General features: G+C 55.2%; 1 protein-coding gene across 3 annotated transcripts in view; it reads left to right on the forward strand.

Annotated features, from left to right (window-relative positions):
• The window catches only part of LOC100219675 (ankyrin repeat and fibronectin type-III domain-containing protein 1), a 218,667-nt gene that overhangs the window by 87,747 nt on the left and 108,702 nt on the right, over positions 1–22,218 (forward strand). The window lies entirely within an intron of this gene.

The raw sequence follows: 22,218 nt of genomic DNA on the forward strand, positions 1-22,218 counted from the left end.
ATCACAGAATCCTGGGATGGTTTGGCTTGGAAGGGACCTTAAAGCTCATCTTGTTCCACCCCCCTGCCATGTCCAGGCAGGGACATCTTCCACTATCCCAGGCTGCTCCAAGCCCTGTCCAGCCTGGCCTTGGACACTTCCAGGGATCCAGGGGCAGCCACAGCTGCTCTGGGCACCCTGTGCCAGGGCCTGCCCACCCTCACAGAGAAGAATTTCTTCCCAATATCCCATCCATCCCTGCCCTCTGGCAGTGGGAAGCCATCGCCCCTTGTCCTGTCCTTCCATCCCTCATCCTCAGTCCCTCTGCAGCTCTCCTGGAGCCCCTTTAGGCCCTGGAAGGGGCTTTAAGGTCCCTCCAGACCCTTCTCTTCTCCAGGTGAACCCCTTCAGCTCTCTCAGCCTGGCTCCAGAGCAGAGGAGCTCCATCCTTGGAGCATTTCCATGGGCTCCCCTGGACTTCCTTGCCTGTGCTGGGGGCCCAGGGCTGGAGCAGCTCTGCAGTGGGCTCTCCCCTGAGTGGGACAGAATCCCCCCTGCCCTGCTGCCCATGCTGTGGCATCAGCCCAGCACAGGGGGATTTCTGGGGGCACACAGCTGGGGCATGGCCAGTTCCTTACCCATCAGTACCCCAATCCTGCTGCTCAGGGCTTCTCTTGATCCATTCTCTGCCCAGACTGTTCCTGTGCTTGAGATTGCCCTGACCCTCGCTGTGGGCACTGGATCTGCACAGTGCCAGGGGTTCAGGCTGCAGGGATCAGCACATTTCAGGAGCTGTGACCTGTGTGTCTGCAGGGCTCAAGCTTGCACAGTATGGTGCTGCCCAAAGCCCAGCCTGCCCCATGGTTTACCAAAACTTCATTGAGTTGGAGCTGGATCCACTGAATCCTGCTCCATACCTGAAGCAGCCTGTACAGGGGAAATTACTGTTTCAGAGGGCAAAGCTTCCCAAAGTGTGGCACTGGCTTGGTACCTTGTCCTCGCTGTTCTGGGGAGAAACCTGCTGCCCTGTCTCCCTGTACAGGGCCAGGGGAGCTGTGGGGCAGTGCAGGTGCTGCTCCACTGCCCGGGCACGTGGGAGCTCTGACCCGCCAGGTCCACTCAGGCACTCATGGCCCTGCACCACTGCTCACCCGTGCAGCCAGTGCAGCTCTTCATCTCGGCTCGAGCTCTGCTGGGAACCTGTCCTGTCCTGCCGGGACCTTCCTGTCCTCTTCCTCAGTGTCTCCACGGATGGGCATTTCTACTGGGCAAAGAGCAGAGAGAGTGAGGAGCAGAGAGGGCTCTGGGTCACTGATACCCTTCAAAGCCCACCCCAGTGGCAAAGGGTCACTGCACTTTGCAGTCACTGTCAGACATGTACAGGGTGATGAGGAAACAGACAGGACAATGTCGTGGTCACCACAGGGAAAGACAGCAGGGAAACACCCTTGTGAGAAAATGGGGAGGATCCTGCTGGTGTCAGTGCCCTCCCCTCCAGCACTAAATTATTCTGGAAACATGTCCCAGAGAAACACACCCCTGCGTTTGGGTGGCTTGGGTGTCTAGAGTCCATGGGGGCTTTGGGATTTTTATAACATTCATCTGCATGCTGGATGATGAAAGGCTAACGACTCTTGGGTGGGAGCTCTCGAGGGAATTCCACTTTGCTAGCAGACATGGGCTCCAGGGAAAAGCCAGACAGTTCAGACCCTTTCTCCAGGGGGGATTTTTCTCCTGCCTCATGCATGGTGGCCAGGAGTCTGATGCAGCCAAGTCTGTTGCACCGTGGCATCTTCCCAAGGCAGGATCGTGCCATGGCCTTCCTCCTCCTCCACCCTGATGGATGGTGGCTGGGCTGCTGGAGGACGTGCAGGATTATGTCACCCTCTGCGGTGGCTCCCGCTGGGTGGTGGCTGTGCTCAGCTGCGGTGGCCCCACGTCACCTCCAGTGCAGGCCCTGCTAATATTTGCTTTATGACGCTTCTGTGATAGTGCCTGGTGTGTGCTCAGGCAGTGCCTGGGACTCAGCAGCGCCGGCAGGACGTCAGACCAACAATAACAAAAATAAATCACTCCACACTTTCCGCTGGGTGTATATTTAGTGGTTACTGTGCAGGAGCCCCCAGGAGAACCCGATGCGTTTATTGGGGCCAGCCCTGCCCCTCCCGGGGCTGCCCCACGCTGGTGCTGCTGCACCCCCAGGCTCGGTCCCGCCGGGTGCACAGCCCAGGTCACCCCCGGGCTGCCTGTCAGCAGCTCCCTAAATCCTGCAGCTCCCTAAATCCTGCAGCTCTGTAAATCCTGCAGCTCTGTAAATCCTGCAGCTCCGTAAATCCTGCAGCTCTGTAAATCCTGCAGCTCTGTAAATCCTGCAGCTCTCCGTGCCCTCGCCCAGCGCGGATTGAACTTTCCTTGGAACACAGGCAGTGAGCAGAGCCCACCCAGGAGGTTTTGATGAGGGGAAGGGGGAGGCCCAGGGATGCCTCCCATGCGGCGCTCCCCCTCCAAGCTCAAACACTGGCTCTCATTTGCGCTCGGGAGCGATGTCCCTTCTCCCGAGCTGCCTCCCCAGCCTCCTCCCAGGTGGAATTTTAAACACTTCAACCTCAGCAACTGCCTTCCAGCTCCAGAGCTTTCTGAAGAAATACAAGTGTGTGAGCTGCGGGGTCGCTCTGCATGCAGTGTGTCTGGCCTGTGGTCCATGGCAGCTCACGGCAGTCCCTGCTGCTCAGCTTAAAAACCTCCGTGTCCTTGTCACTGAGCTGGCTACCCGTGCCACAGGGGGTTCAGGGCCCACCTCCTGCTGCAGGATGCTCTCTGGCTTGCACATCATTGGGCAGGTAGGCAGATGCTGTGTAAATGGACAAGGGAAGAGGTACCTTCACTCCTCTTACACTCACCTGAACTAAATCCCTGTTTCCGGTGTGCCAACCCGGCACTTTTTTAAAGTATCTGATGGTATGTTTTTTTTTCTCCAGTAGAACTGGGCATGGTGGGAGGTGGTAGAACACCCTTGAAATGCAGAAACCTCTCTGCCCTAAATCTTCTGTTGCTTTGGGATACATGGGTGGGGCAGTCTGGGAGAAGAGGTAAGACATGGCCATTCCTGTGGGGAGCACCTCCACTGAGGGAGGCTCTGGCCTCTCCTCGGGGGCAGCTTGTCTGTGGTAGCTTGAGCTGCAGGGATTGAACCTTTCCAAATGGTGACAGGGGTTTCTTTATTATTGAGATCTGTTGTGTTTTTTCTGCCAGCAGGATACAGACAAAATGGTTCTTCAGTTTCTCTCCCGTGCATGGGATGAATCCCAGTGCTCACACCAATTCCCCACCCTGTTTCTTCTGTCTAAAGCCCTTATTAGCAGCTCTTGGTTTGGCACTTCCAATACCTGATTGTTTAGCTCATGGTGTCATGCCAAGTGATGGGTTTGTGATGAAGTAATCTCCAGGTGGCTGTGTGTCCTGCCACGCCTGCTATGATCCCCATGGCACACCTGGCTGTATCTCCAGGCTCACCAACACACCACCTCACTTGTCCTTCCTGCCCAGAGTCCAGGATGTTACTCTGGGCTTGAGCTCTGCTGCTCCCACTCCTCTGAGCTGCTGGGATCCTGGAGGAGGCTGCAAAGGCCCTTTTGCTCTCCCTCCCCTTCCTGTCTTCCCCCCTGGACCTGAGGAAGAGGCAGCCCCAGCCCTGACAATGCTCTCAAGCTGTTGTTGGTACCTGTGCTCATGCCCAGTGCTGCCTGAAGACAGGACATGTCCCTTTTTTGGTTTCCAGCTGGGTGTGGATGAGCCCCTGGGTATCCAGAGGGAATTCCCACTAGCTCCCAGTTGGGCAGCTGCAACAGAGGGTGGGCAAAATGAACCTTGGCTTCTGGGCTCTGCCTCCTTTCTGCCTACTGGTGCCCAGGTGGGCAGTGGTGGAGCTGGGCACAGGCACATCCCCGGTGCTTGCAGGGCAGCCCAGGGCTCAGCCAGGCTCTGCTTCACCCCACCATGGCCCCCAAACATCTCATGACTGCCCACTGAAGCCTGGGAGAGCAATGAGAGTTGGGAAAATGGGAAGGGAGGGAGCACCCCTGGGAGGGAACACCCTTGGGATGTGGGGAGATTGATGCCCACAGTCCTGGGGTGTGCAGGGAGGAGGCAGCAGGGTGATGCCTGCAGGAGACATGCCAGCTCAGGCCAGCTCTGCTGGTGGCCCTGGGCAGCCACTTGGCTGCTGAGGGCTGCAGAGTTGCCTCCACACTCTCATGCCAAGCCTCTGGCAGCTGCCTGGCTGTCCTCATGTCCAGCCTGGAGCTGCTGCACGCTTTGCTCGGGTGGAGCAATGCTGGAGCAGGAGTATGATCCAAACCAAACCAGGACTTGGCTTTTCTGCCTGCAGGGATTCTCTAGTTGATCTTGCTCTGCCCTCTGCAAAGTCTTTTTTCCGCTAGGACACCCCTCAGGATGGAATGCAGGAGTGGTTTGCATCATTTTAAGCTCAGTACAGAGTTAGGACTAGGCTTATGCAAAACTTCAGAGGATGTTTTACCCACCATGCCACCAGCTGATCTTCTGAGTCAAAATCTTTATCCCACTGCTAACCCTCTTCATAGTGGAGATTGTCACCTGCCTTCCTTGACCCCCAGTGGGACCTTGCTGTAAAATCTTCCTTTAAGGTACACTATCAGGACAAGGGGGAATGTCTTTAAGCTGAAGCAGGAGCAATTTAGAGCAGATGTTAGGAGTAAATTCCTCCCTATGAGGGTGGGGAGGGCCTGGCACAAGTTACTGTGTGCTACGCCATCCCTGGCAGTGTCCAGGGCCAGGTTGGATGGGCTTGGTGCAGCCTGGGATAGTGGAAGGTGTCCCTGCTGGCAGGGGGTGGAAAGAGATGAGCTTTAAGGTTCCCTCCTAGCCAAAGCAGCCTGGGATTTTGTGATCTCCTGGGGTCCATCGGAGCAGAGCGTGGCAATTGCCAGGGCCGGTTCCCCTGGGCAGTGCAGGGCATTGTTTGCCCGTGGGTGGCTGCCAGACAGGGGCTGGGAGCACCATGGTCAGGGGCCAGCCCAAGGACAGCGAACACAGCCTAAGCAGCATCACCTTGCTCTGAGGTGCCTCAGGAGCCTATGGATCAGGAGGTTGTCCCCAAGAGCCCCATGGAGTCACCTTTGAAAGTGACTGGTCCTTGCTTCCCTTGGGCCTGGCTGTTCACACCAGTGATGTGTTTTCAAGCTTCTCCTCCTCTAGGCAGCTGAGCCTGGATCATGCAATGGGCTGCCCTTACCCTGCTGCTTACACAGATCGTCCCTCTTTGCTCCAGGGCCTTGGCAGGGTGGGCAGAGGTTTTTCCCCAGTAGCTCCTGGAAGCCAATGTCAACGTTTCTCTTGGCATCAGTACATTTCAGATAAGAACTGTAACTGCTGCTCAGCCCTGTAAACTTTAGGCTCTCCCGAGCCTGAGTCTGTCTGCCTTGGACTGGGAATGCTGTGGAGCAGAAGAACATCTGCATCTCCTGTTGGCTGCAGGGCTGCTCCTGAGCACTGCAGATACCATAGAATCAGCACAGTCCCAGCCTGCCAGCAGCAAGGTTGGTTGGCCTTGGAAGCAGCCTGTGCCCTGGGATCTGGCAGTGCAGCTGCTTAGAGTCACTGAATGCTGCACTGAGTGGGTCCTTCAGCTCTGGAGTGGGCAGAGCTAATGCCAAGGGGCAGGAGGCTGGGCAGCCCCAGCCACACAGGACTGCTGTGCTGGAGACATGTGGCTGTGCACAAGGGGCAGCATCAGGCAAAAGATCTTCATCTGGTAGGAAAAGCAGCTCCTGCCGTGGCAGAGAGCATTATCCCAAGATCCAGCAGTCTCTGAGGTGTCCTTGGAGCCAACCCACAGGCTGTTTGCTGGGCTGGGGGCAGGGATGCTGCGTGGATTGTGCTGAATGGGTCCTGCCATTGTAGGAGGTCTGGCCTTTAGATGTGCCCTGTTCAGCCTCTGGCTCCATCTGTAAATTGTGGGCTGATTCTCAGTGACCCTGCCCTCATCTCTGTGGACCTGCACAGTAGCTCCAGGCCTGATCCTGCCCTGGCTGTGCTTGGTGTCCCAGCATGACCCCAAAGATGCCCCATCCCACCCACTCACTCGTTATCCAGACTCCTGCTTGAACTTGGCCATGACCTGCATGTGTCCCCTGCTTCTCACAGGGCAGTGATGGTCCTGCCATGACATCCCCCCAATTCCTGGCCCTTGCTACATCCAGCACTTCCCACTGAGGCTTTGGGAGCACGTTGGAAGAGCTGCCCCGGGCTGGCAGCAGCCTCACCAGCATCTTCTTCAACAGAAAGCTGTGAACCACAGAGCTTTGCAAGCATCACCTTCAAAACACTTCAGAATATCCAGTGTCATGGGAGAGAAGGTTCTCACGCTAGGTCTGGCCGGCTGGAAGAGATGTCACAGCTTGGCTCTGGTCTCATCTCCACCCACAGCTGTGCTGGACACAGCTGAGCAGGGAGCAGTGCTGAGGGGCAGCTGGAGCAGGGACATCTCCACTTCAGACATGGTCCCACCTCCTTGAGGTGCAGGAGAGACCCAGGCCACCAATGGGAACACACAAGCATCTAAAGGCTGCATGGAACTACCTGGATGGCTCCATGATACCTATTGCATCCTGCTGGCCTCCTCAGACAGGACGTGCTGTTGCCTCTTGCCTTGGAAGGGAGCAGGAATGCTGCTGGAGAGGCATGGACTGCTCCTGCTGGAGCAGATCTGGAGTGTTCTGGCTGCTCAAGGCTTTCCAGCTGACAGAACATTCCAGGGAGCAAAGGCAGTGGACAGGAGTTGGGGTCTGCAGATCCCACCCGAGCTCTCAGGGCTGCTCGCCTTTGGCCAGGAGCTTGGGAGCATGGAGCAAAGAGCTGGAGGTGCAAAGGAGAGCAAAAACTGCCCAAACTCAATGTGACTTTATGGGAAGGTGTCTGTCCTTGCTGGGGAGCCCAGGGCCTGGCATTGTCATGCTGCAGAAGGTGCTGCTGTTGCACTGCAGAGCTCTCTCTGGGGTATGTGCAGAGGAAGGCTTTGTTCCCCAGGGTGATGAAAGACCATCCCACTCCCTTCTCACCTGCCTGGGGTGGAGGGACCTGCTGTGTCCTCCATGGCTACTCCAGTGCTCTTGGAACAGCAGTCCTGAGCAGGCACACCCAGGGCAGGCTGTGCTTTAGAGATAACCCTTGTGGGGCTCTGTTCCCACAGTCTCCCTGGGACAGGAATTTGTTACTAATGTGCCTATGAAATGAGCTGAGTGGTGTTTGGGAATGTGGCAGTGACAAGCAGGAAGGTTGGCTCCCTTGGGAGCAGATCTTCCCGATGGCACAAGTGCTGATCAAGGAGCAGGGAAGAAATCAATTACTGCAGTTCTGCCTCCATAGGAAGAGATCCATGAATTTGTGCCTCTGGCATGACAACAGAACCCCCAAACCTTGTGCTCTGCCACGCACACGGCGGTGGGGGCTGCACTTGCACATTTGTGCAGGTCATTAATCTGGTCAGAGGCTGTAATTATCTGTGTGTTGGTTCATGTGTGTTTGCACACACTTGCTTTTACACTAGAAACATGGATTTTTGCCTCTGTGTTTTTCCTTTGCTTTTTTTTTTTTCTCTTCAATAACTGAGAAAGACCCAGAAGATTGTTTTGTTTCTAGAAATTCCTTTGTTTAAGGACTGAACAGTCATAATTGTTAAAAGTGTCTTTATTCCTAAAATTAGGTTCTTTATGTCTTTAAGAAAGATCCAAAGAATCAGATTTTCCCTCTTATTCAGTATCTCATTCCAATTGGGATGTTGCTTCTGTTGGTTCTTAGGAATCTTTGTGGTTTTTAGGTGCTCCATTGCCCAGGATTAAGCCAGGAGTGAAGGTGGAGGCGGTTAAAAGACATCTCACCTGTGGGAAAGTTCAGCAGGTGGGTTGTCCTTTAGCCAGCTCACACTCCTGTGTGTTTCCTGGTCCAAGACTTTTCACCAAAGTCCTGGAAAATGGTGGATTCTTGTTTCCAAAGGCACGGGGAAAAGGTTTCTCCCTTCAGCTGCTCAGTTGCTGCGGGACATAGTGACCCTGTGGTCCCAGCACTCCTGGATGGGGCTGGACCCTTGGGGTCAGTGCTGCCCTCATCCAGCTGAGCAAGGTGTTCACTGACTCTGGGTTTGTTGGGTGTTCTCAAGATCAGAAAGCTTTACCTAAGGAGAGGTGGAATTTTAAACCGCCTGTGCTCATCCAGAGATTTCTGGGAGCAGCAATAGGGGGGCAGCCTCCTTGCTCAGAGCAGGAGAGATGTCTCTCACCTGGCTGTTGGGCCACTGCCAGCATCCACCTGAGGGTTCTCCTTTCATCCTGGGATGTGCTCTGCTGTCTCGTGGTGCTCCTTGGCTGTGAGGGCCAGAGAGCCACTGGCTGGCATGGACCGTGGCTCCCACCTGTGCTCTGTCCAGTCCTGACTGCAAGGGTCATTTCTCTATTGATGGGCTTTTCTGCCATTTTCATGCTGGGTTTCACTGATTTTGGCTGCTGTGTTGGAGGGAGCTCCTGCGGGCTCTTCTCACCACAGCTCGAGCACTTTCTGCCTCCTTCCCCCAGCCAAGAGCTGGGCACTACCAGACACCTTCATCAGCAGCAAATGTCTCCCTCTCAACCCCTGGGGATTTTCATGCCCTTATTCCTTTCTCAGGTGCCTGTCTTCTGCAAAACAGGCTCTGCTTTACCCAGCTGGCTCACCTGTGGGACAAGCAGGGAGCAGTTTTTTGGGAATGCGAGCATGAGCTGCAGGCTCTGTGCTTGAGTCGCCTCTTTCCTGGTGGGCAACAAGGTCTGCTCTGGATGTACCTGTTTCATAGCATCCTTTCTGCATCCCTGGGATTTTTGGTGTGGTTTTGGACTTTTCAAGGCCCTTGGCTGTTAACCATTATCTGCATTTGGGCAGGAGTAGTCTGGGCAAGAATGAGTGGCCACTCTGAAGATTCCTTGGCTCCTACGGCTGAGATACAGCAGCTCAGGCAAGCTGGGATTGCCAGGCCCTGCATTTCTTTTGCATTCTACCCAGTGAGAACCAGATTTTAATTTAGGCACATCACCTGGCCACCCTCAACCCGCTGAGCCCTGCAGGGCTGCCACCACACCCCTCCCCACATGTGATGATGACTCTGCCTGGGCCCTCATTACTCATGCAGGTGATTTGCTCTGCAATTTGTTTTGTAGCAGTAGCTCTTGCTCTTAATTACAATCGAACTGAAAGCATCACAAGCCTTGTTGCTGTTCTTGCCTGTGACAAACAGCAATAGCAGCAATGGCAGCAAGGCAACTTCTATGTCCCATCTCTGGACGTGTTCAAGGCTAGGCTGGACAGGATTTGAGGCAACGTGGAAGGTGTCCCTGCTCATGGTAGGAGGTAGAATGGGATGAGCTTTAAGGTCCCTCCAACCCACACCAGTCTGGGATTCTGGGATTCTGTTTCCACTTTGCTGGTCAATGGAAAGTGCAGGAAGATCCCTCATCCTCCCGGCTCTCCTGGGTCTGGATTGTTGGGACCAGCTGGAAACCAGGCACACACCTTTCCTAGGGTGCTCCCACGTATTCCCGTCACACAACAGCTGGGTGAGAAAAAAATCCCATTTCCCTGTTAAAAGGAGCATGCAGATGTCTGAGTGCAGATGCTGCACATCCTGCTGCTGTGTCCTGCAGCTTCCCAAGATTTGGGGTTAGAGTGATTAATGGGTTTAATTCAGCCTGGAATTCCCATCCAGATCTCAGCTGCTGGATTGCCCAGTGCTAATCACAATGTGTGGGGATATCCAAAACCAGCTTTCTGTGGAGGTAGAGGACCAAATTTATCCAGACAGCTCAAGCCTGGTGTGTGACAGCAGCGTGTACTTGGCTGTGCTCTGCTTGCTGCCCCTGGGTGTCAGCCTGCCTTGCCTTCCTCTGATGATGCCTCCGACAGGGGGGAAATGGGAATGGAAATAATGGCTCCTTCCCAGTTCTGCACACACAGAATCTGACTGCTGGGTAGCTGCAGAATAATGACCAAAATTTGGTGGTGGTATCATTTGGAAGCATCTTGCTGTTGTAAATAAGGATCTAAGACAGCACCTCCCTGCCTCTGGCACCGGGATCTCTTCAGCTCAGCTTGTGAGGTACAAGGCGATCGGTGCTTCTTAAATCCTTCCAACTTCAGTCACACTCATGGTTTGTAGTGCTGTAGTGCCTTTCAGCTGAGCCAGCTCCAGGCTGGCAGCAAGGGGGGAGGCAGAGAGTCCTTGTGCTCCTTGGCAGAGGAGGCAGCTCTGAGGCAGGGTTGGGATGTGCTCAGCAAACCCACACAGGTCTGGGGGTGGGATCCCTCCCCTCTTGCCAGGTATGGCTCAAGTGTTCCCCACTTGTGGCACAGCAGGAGAGGAGTCATTGGATAGAGCAGATCAAATAATTCCAGACTGAAGCAGAAATTATGAGCACAGCCCTCAGGTACCTAAAGGGGCTCCAAGAGAGCTGGAAAGGACTTTGGACAAGAGCCTGGAGTCAAAGGACACAGGGAATGGCTCCCACTGCCAGAGGGCAGGGATGGATGGGATATTGGGCAGGAATTGTTCCCTGGCAGGGTGGGCAGCCCTGGCACAGGGTGCCCAGAGCAGCTGTGGCTGCCCCTGGATCCCTGGCAGTGCCCAAGGGCATGAACAGCCTGGTCTAGTGGAAGGTGTCCCTGCAATGGGGTTGGAACCAGATGATCTTGAAGGTCCCTTTCAACTCACCCCACCCTATGACAGATGTTATGATCTGGGTATAGGTTTATCCTTGCTTCCCAGAGGTGAAGGTGGTCAGGAGAAGGCTCCTGAGGATGCTCTGCTCTCTCCCCAGTGACAGCGCTGAGGCTCAGGGGCTGTCACTGCCTGGGGGGGTCTGCAGGCACTCCTTTGTCCCTTCTTACACAGGCTGCCTCCCTGCTGGGGATGCTGTGTGGGGGTAATGAGGTGGAGGTGGATCAGAGTTAAGCCCTGTCTGGCCTCCCTGTTGCAGGCAAATGGATTTTCAGCTCCAAACAGTTTGTTGTGACTGCTGGGACACCCCCATACTTTCTCCTGCTCTGTGGGGGCCAGAAAAAGCTTTGTCTGAAACAGCTTCCCATCAGGGAAGGATGAGTTTCAGCAGGGTCTCAAGCACCAGTCTGCAGCAGGACTGAGTTTTGCATTTATTTTTCATCTTCACTGAGCATCTGCTCAGATTCTTCTCTGGGGTTATCAGACAGTAACTGCTTCCTTCTCCAAAATGGGATCACATCCCTGCCTTGAATGTTACGGAATGTCTGGTGGTTTCAGCCTGTTCCACCCCAAACAGCAGCTGCTGGGAGTCCCAGAATGAAGGGGGACAGGATGACAGAGAGCTGATTATGGAGGGGAACTCTCCTCCTGTAAATAAGTGCTTTCAAACCCATGCTGGACACCAGGAAATTCCTCCCCTCCCTCTGTCTGGGCCTTTATGAAAGCAGGCAATGGTTTTGCTCCACAGGGAACACCTGCAGCCAGGAGGGTCGGGGTTGTCCCTGCAGCAGCTGGAATGTCCCCACAGCACTGGGGCTGGAGCTGTGCAGTGTTTTCCCTGTGTGGAGGCTCTTCCCAGCCAGGGCCTTGTGCTGTGCTGCAAGGGGCTGGCCAGGAGCAGGGCTTGGGGCTAGTGAGGCAGCACCGGCTGCCCAGGAACGGGACAGGGTCAGACAGCTGCTCTGGAAGCAAAGGCAGGGAAATATGCTGCTGCCTGCTGGACACCCACCCCTCCTGTCCGAAATACCCTCAAAAATGAGCTGGTCCTCAGTGCTCAGGGTGGGGTTGGAGCAGTGATGCAGTATGCAGCCAGGAGCCTGGATAATTTCAGGCTTATTTTGTGTTTCCCAAATAATTTTCAGCAGAGGTTCCCAAAGCACATTTCAGATAACAGGCAATTTTTCTTTTTACTGCCTCTTTCAGGCTACTAAATGCTATTTTCCTTTTCCATGGAAGTACTTTCGGGCTCACAGAAGATGCTTGGCCTCTGCAGACACATATAGTGCAGCTGGGGCTGAGAGAGGATTAATTTAAGAGTCCCAGGCTTGAGTTCTCCTTTTTATGCTGTTTCTGCCAGATTTGGGTCTACAATGCTCCACAAAAGGTAGCCAAGGCCAAATAGATGTGGAGTTAGATGGTACATGGAAGCAGACTGGGTGATGGGTCCCAGCCAAGCTCCAAATCTGCTCCTGATGCCAGGGTTTATGGATTGCTGTTAATCTGAGAGGTAGCTTTGTACACTTAATAGGTGTGTGACTGATCCCGGTGCCAGGAGATTGGCCGTTCTCATCAGGTCATTCTTTATTTATAACCTAAAGCAGCTGGAAGTTTCCTGCTGCGGGAGCACAGGTCCCCGAGTCATGGCAGGGACATGGCAGGGTCAGTCCTGCTGTCACCAGCCTGCTGTGAGTTGGCCTCAGGGTGAGTCCTGGAGCCGTGGTGGCTGGAGCTGGGATCTCCCTCCCTCTGGCATGGGGAAGGAGCAGAGAAGCAGCTCTGGAGAAGGATCTGCAGCTCCTCTCAGCCCACAGTCTTTCTGGCAAGGAGAGGCTGTGCTGAGGGAGACAGTGCTCAGGATGGAGAGGGACTCCCCTCCTTCTCTCACTCAACCCCTTCCCACCCATCCATCAGTTTAAAAATGGCTGGTGGGAGTAATTTTAATCCTAAAAGTCTCAGGCTGGTGATGAGACTCGCTGGGAAGGGAAGGGAGCGATGTGCCTGAGCTTGCACTCAGTTCAATTAACCAGTGCTGTGTCAAACACCACCGAGCTCCCCGTCCCCTGCCCAGGCTCAATTAGCTCTCCCTTTAATGAGAGCCTGCCTCTTGCCTCGCTCAGCTAATTAAGGAGCCCATGCCAGTAAGCCATGGCACCAGGTTGACGGTGGGGAGCTTTTCTGAGCAGGATGTGAAGGGAAGAGGGATCACGCTGGCAGCAGCTGCTTGGCTGGGGGCCCTGAGGATTCAGCTCACCCCCACTGAGCTACTGGAAATGGAATATCAGGTTTTAAAGCCTGGTTCTAAATACGAGTGCGGGAGCTGATGCAACCCTGGCAGATGAGAGCGAGGTGTTTGGAAACAGGAGACTGCTGGCAGGGGAGGCAGAGCTGCCCTACTCCCCACACTGCCTGGGAAAGCTGCGGAGGGCTGAGGGGTCCCTGCCCCCCTTCCCACTCCCACCACCCCCACCGACCTGGGGCTTCCCTGAGGGAATTAGCCGGGGTAATTAGTGGCCTCCATTGGCTCCTGGGTCTCTCGCCCCCTCTAATAAGTTATTCAGCCTGGAGAAGAGAAATCTCTGGTGAGACCTTAGAGCCTCTTCCAGTTCCTAAAGGGGCTGCAGGAGAGCTGATGAGGAGCTTTGGCCAAAGGTACTGAGAGTGACAAGATAACTTTCTGAAGCACTTGGGACCCCCCCCTACAAGAGCAGATTTGTGCTGAGGTGGGTCAGAGAAGGGCTGGATGGGAAGCCAAGGGAAGGGTATTCACAGACCCCCAGAATGCTTGGACTGAAAGGGACCTTTGAGATCATCTCATGCCACCCCCCTGCCATGGTTGCCAGGGCAGGTTGCTCCAAGTCCCATCAACCTTCCCCCACAGGAGAGGTGTTCCATCCCTCACCTGTTTCAGGACTGAAACTGCTGAGCCCTGGCAGCACCCATGGGTGTTTTCTGGCTGGAGTCTGGTGTCAGAGCTCTGTCTGCAGCCAACTCATCACCTGCAGGGATTTGGGAGTGGTACCAAGCCAAGTGGTACCACTACTCTGCTCCCTACATCTGTGGCTGCTCCAAAAATCCTGTTCCCAGTAACAGAAAAATGTTCTGCTCTGAGTGGGGCAAATGGGGATCCCCATTTGTGATTACCCCAGTGATTTAGCTGGGTGAGGCCCTTGCGCTGCAATCTCTCAGCTGCTTCACAACAATGACTGTACTTTGTTAGGAATAAACCTTTGTTTGGAATTCAGGAAAGAATTTTGCACCTGCTGAGGAGTATTTTGTGCTGGTATAGAAGAAGCACAACAAACCTCTCGAGAATAATAAACTCTGTAGGTTTCAAAGGAATATCTTGAACAGCGTGGTGGTTTGATACCTGTGAAGTTCCTTGCAGGACTTTGCCACAAGGCATTTATCAGGTGTCAGACAGTGATGGGAAGCAGGGGAGGGCAGGGCAGGCAGAATCAGAAGCTTTGGATGTGGGGGCTGCTCATGGCTCTGTGCCCACACCTGCTGTGCTCTGCACCTTTCCATCTTGCCTATTTTCCTTTTCAGTAGTAGTTTTGCTCCTTGCCTGAATTGAGGGTGTGGCACCAGCCCACGGCTCTGTAGAGGACAAAAGGCAGCCCCCGCTCTGTTCCTGCAGCCTGAGCAGCTCCTCGCCTTCCAAAGTGTCCTGCACCTCCATCCCTGAGCTCTGGGGTACTCTGGCCAGGCTTGGATGTGTCTGCAAGGGGCAGAGCTGCTGTTTCTGCAGCCCCGGGGGAGGGTAAAGAGCTGGTAAGGAGATGTTACTGCATCCCCGCAGCCTCGTCCCCTCTGGGGCTGAAAATCCGTGCTGGTACCGGCGAGTTCTGTGCAGTCCCTGCGGGATTTTAATCCCAGCCCCGCGTCTCTGCCCTCCGGGCCCGGTGCCCCAGCAGCGGTGCTGCAGCCGCTGGGATGCGCTGGGAGCGGGGATGCGGCGGGGAAACCCTTCCGTGCAGCCGCCTCTGGAGCCCTTTAGATGTCGCGCTGGAACAGCGAGTCCCCCGCGAGCCCTCGGCCTCCTCCTCCTCCTCCTCCTCCTCCTCCTCCTCCTCCTCCTCCTCCTCCTCCTCCTCCTCCTCCTCCTCCTCCTCTCCCGCTCGCTGCAGCCCGGCCCGGGAGGCTCCGGTAACTCTGCCGGCGCCTGGCTCCGTGACTACCACATCGCCTGGCACACGGGAAAGGGCTGGCACGGCTCTGCTGTTTGACTTGGAAGTTGCTTGGAGATCTGTTGGGATCTTTGGGATCTCAGGGATCTCCCAGGTGCTGCCCGGTGCCGTGTCCCGCTGCTCCCGCTCTCCCGGGAAAGGTGGGAATCCCTGTCCCGCCGAGCCGCCGCTGTCCCGTTACCCCGGGCTCCGAGCATCCCCTCGCAGAGCCGCTGCTGTCTCACATGCCGACGCTTTGCTCAGGGCTCCTGGCCGGCTTTGGGGAAAATCTCAGTTGGCTGGCGGTGACACGGTGTGGGCAATGTTTTGGGGAACGTTGGGAACTCCTGGGACAGGAACACTCATCTCCTGTTGCTCCGTGCCCCGTGCACTGGTGATCAAGCAGACATGCATCTCTGGGGTGGGATGCGGGACTGGAAGGGGTCAAAACCAGAAGCTACCCCCAGTCTGCACTGCTCCCAGCCCCCTCCCCCAGGGCAGGCTGGCTGTGACCTCTGCCGTGTCTCTCTCCCGCTGGGATTTTTGCCCCACTCTTGTGTTACCTCTCAGCTTTCCATTTTCTTGGCCTAATTTTGCATGTTCGTGTTCCTTTTGCAGTCTGAGCCTTAGTCCCTTCTCCTCCCACTGCTAGCTCTCTTCCCACCCCTGGGTCCTGAGCTAGCTCCTGGGTGGTGCTGCCCCATGGAAGGGGGGAGCCCTGCCTGGAAGAGAAGATGGAAGCTCCAGGGGAATATGGGGAGGGGGAATCTCCAAGAGACCCACAGCCCAGTGTGGCACCTCTTTTGACAGAGCTGCCCAGGTGTAAAGTATCCTTCTGCTGGCACATTAAATTGCATTTCCAAGTACTCTTTGGGGACCTGGCCGACCGGAGAAGGACAGGTTATGGACCCAAACCCTTGTACCCTGCCTGCATTTTGTCTTGGCTGGGCTCTTTTTGGGCTGGCTCATTTTGTTCCTGCCCTGACATTTCCAGGGTGAGTGACATCAGAGGCTCCAGAGCTTAGACACTGGAGAGGGAGGGATTTGGTTGTGGAAAGATTGGATCATTCAGTTCAAAGGTAGAAAATCCTGCTTCTCTGAAGGTAGTTCAAAATAGCCTGGAATTGCTTCCAAAATTCCGATTACCTGACCTTGGGCATGAATGCTGTGCTCCCTGTAAGGCACCCCTGCCATGCTCTGAAGGGATCTCATCCCAGCAGGATGCAGCCCAGCCCTCAGGACATGCTGGGGTGCTGTTTGAGGAGCTGAATTTGGTCCCCCTAACCCGATGGCCCTTGGAGCTCCCTGGTTTGCAGCAGTCCCTGTGCCACATACAATGCAGCTTGAATTCCTGCTTTGCAGGTCTGAGCTCTTTGTCCACCTGTGGTGGCTTTATCTCTGCTTGGTTCCCAGCAGGAGATGGATACAGGGAAGCTGCCTTCTGGATGAGACACCTTGAGGTGTGGAAAGGGGCAGGCATTTGACTTTCACTTGCAGGTGGTTTCCAGAAAAGCCACCATGGGCAGGAGGTGTCAGTGCCTGAGCGGTGACAGCCGTGTCCTCTGTGAGCAAGCTGGCTTCCCGGTCCACCTGGATGTCTGCCCTGTGGAGCACAGCTAATCCTCCACCAAAGATCAGGTCCAGCTCCTGCTCTGTGGGACTTTTACCATCCCTTTCAGCAGAGAGCAAGTTCTGGGCTGATGCATTTGGGAGAGGGAGGAACAGAATAAGTAAATATTATTTATGGTTCTTCTGTGGGTCATTTGCTGCTTGCGAGAAGAAAGCTGTGTTGGGTTGCTGGTTCCTAGGAGGGGACCTGCATGGATTCCAGCTTCTTTCCACAAGGCTGACTATGGTGAAAGGGGAAGGCAGAGGCAAGGAGAGGAGTTGCATGGATGCAGTGCCATGAGGAATGGTACAACACCTAATGGTGACCAGTGTGCTCCCAGGGCTGGAGAACGATTCCTCTCAGGGCTGCTGGGCCCTGCTGGGTACATGGAGCACCACCAGCAGCCAGGATATTGGTGAAACTGGGAAGACATTCTCATTCCCTATCCCAGCAGGCTGGAGGAACAGAAAGAAGCAGGTTAGAAATGTGGGAGCACAGATGCCTCTCCCCTCCTTTTCTTTCCCCCGACTCCATAGTATTCTGTGGGGTTTCTCCCAGCCCCTCTGCAGCCCTGCACGGGGAGGCTGCAGCAGCAGGCACAGCTCGCAGGGCTTTGGCACCCGCGCACTCCCAGGGTGCAGCGCGGATCCGTGGGAAACGTGGGATGGTGGCAGGAGGGCAAGGGGAAAGGAGCAGGGGGAGAAGGGGATCCCCCTGAGCCCCCCCATCCCCTGAGCGTGCAGTGAATTCCTGCTGGCTGGGCTCATGTGAGAGCATTATCCCCAGGATGAGCTCATGCGCGAGGCGCGCGGGTTATCCGTGTGATTCCGGGTGCTGGGGCACCGCTGGCGCTGGCGGATTCCCTGGAGTTATGTGCAGTTGCCATTTCCATGCATTCCTGGGTTAACAGCCGATCAGGTTTCGCTGTTCACATCCCCACTGAGCGCTCAGAGCTGTGGCTTCAATGCTGGTGATGGAGCAAAATCCCTTGGCTGTCTGGCTTTTGCTTTCCCAAAGCTGGCCTTCCCCATTCCTCTTCTTTGATTTTCTCCAATCCCGCCCTTCTCTCCCCCACGGCATTGACCACATTGCAGGTTCTTCATCCCCTTCCTTATTTCAAGTTGAGCTTTAATTTGTGATGCTGCTGAACTTTGTCGGGGCCATTGCTGTGTGCGATTCTTGGCGGGCTCCTGTCCCCTTGCTGGTGTGTGGATCAGGCTGGAGATGAACCATCACATCCATCAGAACCCTTGCTCTGCTCCAGTGGGATGTCCTGGCAGAAAACCAGAGTCTGGAGCAGGGTATTTCCCCCTTGTCCCTTCGTCTCTGTTTCCTCATTCATAGGAAGACCTCAGGGAAGGTGGACAGCTGAGGAAGGAGACAGGCTGTGTTCGACCAAGAGACTTGGCTCTCTGTTTATCCTTCAGTCTCTGGTGGGTCAGTGATGGGACCAGCCCTGGAAGGGTGTAATGAGAGTGTCAGGTCATCTCAACCACTCCACCCGGGCCGTGAGAGGGTCTGCCAGGCTTTGGGGTGTCTGCACGTGGCTGTTTGGTACCCGTGGCAAAGGACGCTCTTTGACTTGCTCAGCTCTTGGCTCTTGCCCTGGTGAGGAAGGGGTGGGAGAACCAAGACAGCCGTAACTTGCAGAAAATTACCTCTCCTAGGTTTGGTGTGTGTCCATGTGCAGTTGAGAGGCTCAAGGGCTGCCACCAGGCTGAGCTGTGCCCCAGGCCACAGCTTGCTGTGACAGCCAGGGTTGTGGCCCCTCACCTCCACCCATCCAGGGGAGAGTCCTGGGAGAGCCCAGGTGTGTCTCCAAAGGGTGAAGCCAACGCATGTAGATCAATGTCCATCTCATTAGCATCATTGCAGACATGGCTGGAGCCTGTTCCTCTGCCTCCCAAGGTCAGCCCAGCTTTGAGAGGGAATATCTGCATGGAAGCTCTGCCTTGTAACTTCAGGGTGTGAATTTGCTGCCAGTCCATAGCACAGAAAACTCTGCAAGCCTTGGAGTAACCTTCTAAGCCAGGGTCAGGCAGGGAGACCGTGGAGGTCATGATGGGGAGATAGCACTGCTTAGATTTCCCTGGTTCCAAGTCAGGGAGTGAGGTGGGTGAGGAAAGAGCCTGATCACCCAAAATGGGTTTCCACACTGAGTCCAGGGGCCTACAATACCAGGATGGAATCGTCTCATCCCTTGGGACTCTGCAGAGGAGTGCTTGGAAAGAGAACTGTGGGGAGGCTGGATCAGCTGGAGACCAGGTGAATTTTCTGCTCTGCTGAAAGCTGAAGGTGTTGGCTGAGCCTCAGGAGGTTGGGCAGATACTCTGCAAGTGTAAGTATTGGTGCTGGGTCTCACAATCCCGAGCCCATTCCCTCCCTCCTATTCACCTCTGCAAGGATGGGAGCTGTATCCCACTTTGCATGCCTTAGGAAGTAGGCTTTTAAAAGAAAAAATAATGCATGAATTGCCCTTTTCTGGAGAGTTCTGTGCTGCCAGTTTGTTAGGATGTGAGCAAGAGGCATTTATGACATCAGCCTCAAATAAATTGCTGAAACTGTCTGTGAATGGGGCAGAGGACTAAACTCAGAGGCTGATTTTATTGTTTTTCCGTCTTCTGTGCCTTAAAAAGCAAAAGATGGAGTGACGTGAATAGACATAAAACACGGTAATGGCCAAATTTGGGAAAATCTTAGAAAAAACTGGAAGGACACGTCTGTGCTCACGGCAAACGTGTGCGCTGCCTTCTGCGCTGATCCCGCGCTCTGCGGATACCAGCACCGGCGTGTCCTGCCCTTCTGAGGTGGGGCTGGGCTGGCATGTCATTTTAGAAGATATTTTATATACATCCTAGCTCTGCATTGCAGCTCTGTTACTGTTGTAATAATAACCTTTTTAATTTCCTGCCTTTTTTATTTCCCTGTGCAAAGTTAGGATGCTGGAAGTGAAGTTCCCTTTGTCGGTGCATGGAGAAGGAGGGAGGGCTGAACATGAATGGTTGGAGGGGAGATGCTCCCCTGCTTGGGGAGAGGCACTTGGTGAGATGGGGATACTCTGTGCTCCCACCCGGGAGCGATGGAAGGGAGGGAGGTGGAAAGAAAACACAGCCGAGGATCAAACGTGTGAGTGTGCGCTGAGCTGTGCTGGTTCAAACCTTCTGGTTCAGCAGCAGCGCGGTGAAGGGTGTTGACATATTAAGTGGTGGCAATTAGGCCGGGAGTTAACACCTTATTAAGCGGGACTGGGGCAGTTGGCACCTCCAAGCCTCCGGTCTGCAGGCTCGGCAGGGACGCAGCTCCCAGAGACTTGTTCCCGGCATGGTCGTGCCAGTCGTTTCTGAGATCCATAAAACTCTTCTGCTTATGGATGAGGCGGCAAACCCAAGGGCACAATGGAAGTCTCTGGGAGTCGGAGTCCAGCTCCGGAGTGGTGGCACTCACACCCTCCCTCTGGCCACCTCTGCCGTGGCACTCAGGGCAGGTGCTGCCTGGGCTCAGTTTTTCTATCAGGATTGCCAGCACTATTCCCAGATCCTGTGCCCACTGAGATCTGGGGCTCATCCTGGGAGTTGGATGGGGGACCTGGCAGTTGCGACCTCTCCTTGCCCTGTGTGACTCCAGCTGCTCAGGGAGTGTGAGGTGCCAGCACTGGCAGTGCTGCTCCGTCCCCAGGTGCAGAATATCCATGTAGCAGCATCAGGTGCTTGGGGTTGTCCATTCCCCCTGCCCCACTCCAGCTGCTCAGCCCAGGCAGAGGAACCAGCTAGGTCAGGGGTTTTGTGCTTTGGAGCCCTTTGCTACCAACTTTGCCAGGACACTGCAACGAGCCGGGAGCTGCTTCCCAGCCCATCAGCCATTCCCAGGCTTGCTGTGAGGGTGGCAGCCTGGGGGAAGGACTCATTTCTTAGTGACTGAGAAAGGGAGGGGACACACCAGTCCATGAAATGCAATTAATCTTGTCCTGTTGCACTTTTTATCTTGATTACTGGGATGCATATCCATAAGAGCATTTCATGAGAGCCAGGCTCTGTATTTGCCAGTTGGCATTTACTGACCTTGTTTGTCCTGCTTCTGATTCAGCCCATCTGAGAAATTCCAGCAATGCTGTTGGGCTTTCTTGGGTTGTTGCCCCATTTGGAGGATGAAACCCCAGCCAGTCTCAGGGGTGGCATGCCCCTGAGATGTGGATGCCCTTGGAGCCCCTTGGTGTGGAACAGGACATGGCCCATGGGGCTGGAGATGTTTTGGAGCTGGCCTCTCCTCCAGGTGGGCATAGTGCAGGAGGAGTTGTGCCTGCCAGGACATCCAGGACATGGCAAGGGGTGCAGATTTTCCTACACTGGTGTTGGCTGGCATTCCCAAGTGCAGCTGGGGAATGCTTACCTGCCTTCCAAGATTGCTTCCAACCCCTTTCCTTGCAGGTTCCTTCAGTGGGATGACTACATGGCCTGGGGATGGGGTGAGGTCAGTTCCTGCTTGGACAACATGGGTGCTGCTCTGCTCCAGCCTCTGCTGACATCACTGGTGGAGTCAGCATCCCTGGAAGTGTTCAAAAAACATGTGGATATGGCATTTGGGGACAAAGTCCAGTGGGGCACCTGGCAGTCCTTGGTTAGTGGTAGGACTCGATGATCTTAGACGGCTTTTCCAGCCATAATGATTCCATGATTTTGTGATGTCCACACCATCCTGTGCCTTTTCCCCTGCTTTCTCCCCTTCTCCCCGTGCTTGGGAAGGGGGTAGATTTGCCTGCCTCTGTGAGCTGTGATGTCACTCTGTCACGGTGGCATGGCAGGGTGATGTCACAGCATCCCAAGTGATCCCAAGGAGGAGGAGGCTCCTGGCATGCAGGAGGAGCTGTGGGGGGAACCATTGGACTGAACCAGGATGGAGCAACGTCAAAGCTGAGCGGGTGTCAGAGCTGCTGTGCTGTCAGTGCGATGGCTCTCAGTGTTTGCTTTTATGTGACAGCTGCTTCCAAAGGCTGGCAGCTCTCCAGGAGCCTGGGCAGAGTGAGTGGTGTGGCCAGTCCCCCAGCAGCGTGCCCTGCCCTTCAGAGAGACGGGCTCTGTGCTGTGGACAAGAGATGTTTCTGTGGTTCTTGTGGTTCCCTGTGTTTTTTGTGAGAAGGGAAGAGGCAACTGGAGCACAGACTCTCAGCTGGAGCGTGCTCCAGGTCAGGCGAGCGGCCCTGGGGGGGTTGCAGTGCCTGGTCTGGCATGGTGCTCCCAGCCCAGGGTGCTGCCGTGGGTCCCCAGGGACTGCAGCGGCTGAAAGGGGGGTGTGTGCTCCCCAGGGCCACATCCCCGGGCTCCTGTGCTCACTGTGCCCATCCTGTGAGCAATGGCATGGGATGGTAGCCTCTGCCTTGCCCACTGGGCCAAGGGAAGAGCCCAGGGTAGCCCAGGGCATTGGGGCTTTGCTGTGGCCTGGGGTTTCTATGTCTGCTGCTTTGGCACAGGGATGTTTGAAGGCATCTTTTACCCTGACAGCAAACCCATGGTGACAGCTACCGCGAGGGGTGAGATTAAAACCAGATGCACCCCTCTCTCTCAAACGCTGGCAAAGCCAGAAACAGCCCTCTGGGGACGGATAGTCTGGGAAGGGCTGGGATGTGCTGCTCTGCCCCTGCTTGGCCTTGGAGCCCAGAGGCAGCGCTCAGCCCGGGCCAGGAGTGCTCAGCT

The sequence above is a fragment of the Taeniopygia guttata genome, chromosome 14, assembly GCF_048771995.1.
Source record: "Taeniopygia guttata chromosome 14, bTaeGut7.mat, whole genome shotgun sequence".
Taxonomy (NCBI): domain Eukaryota; kingdom Metazoa; phylum Chordata; class Aves; order Passeriformes; family Estrildidae; genus Taeniopygia; species Taeniopygia guttata.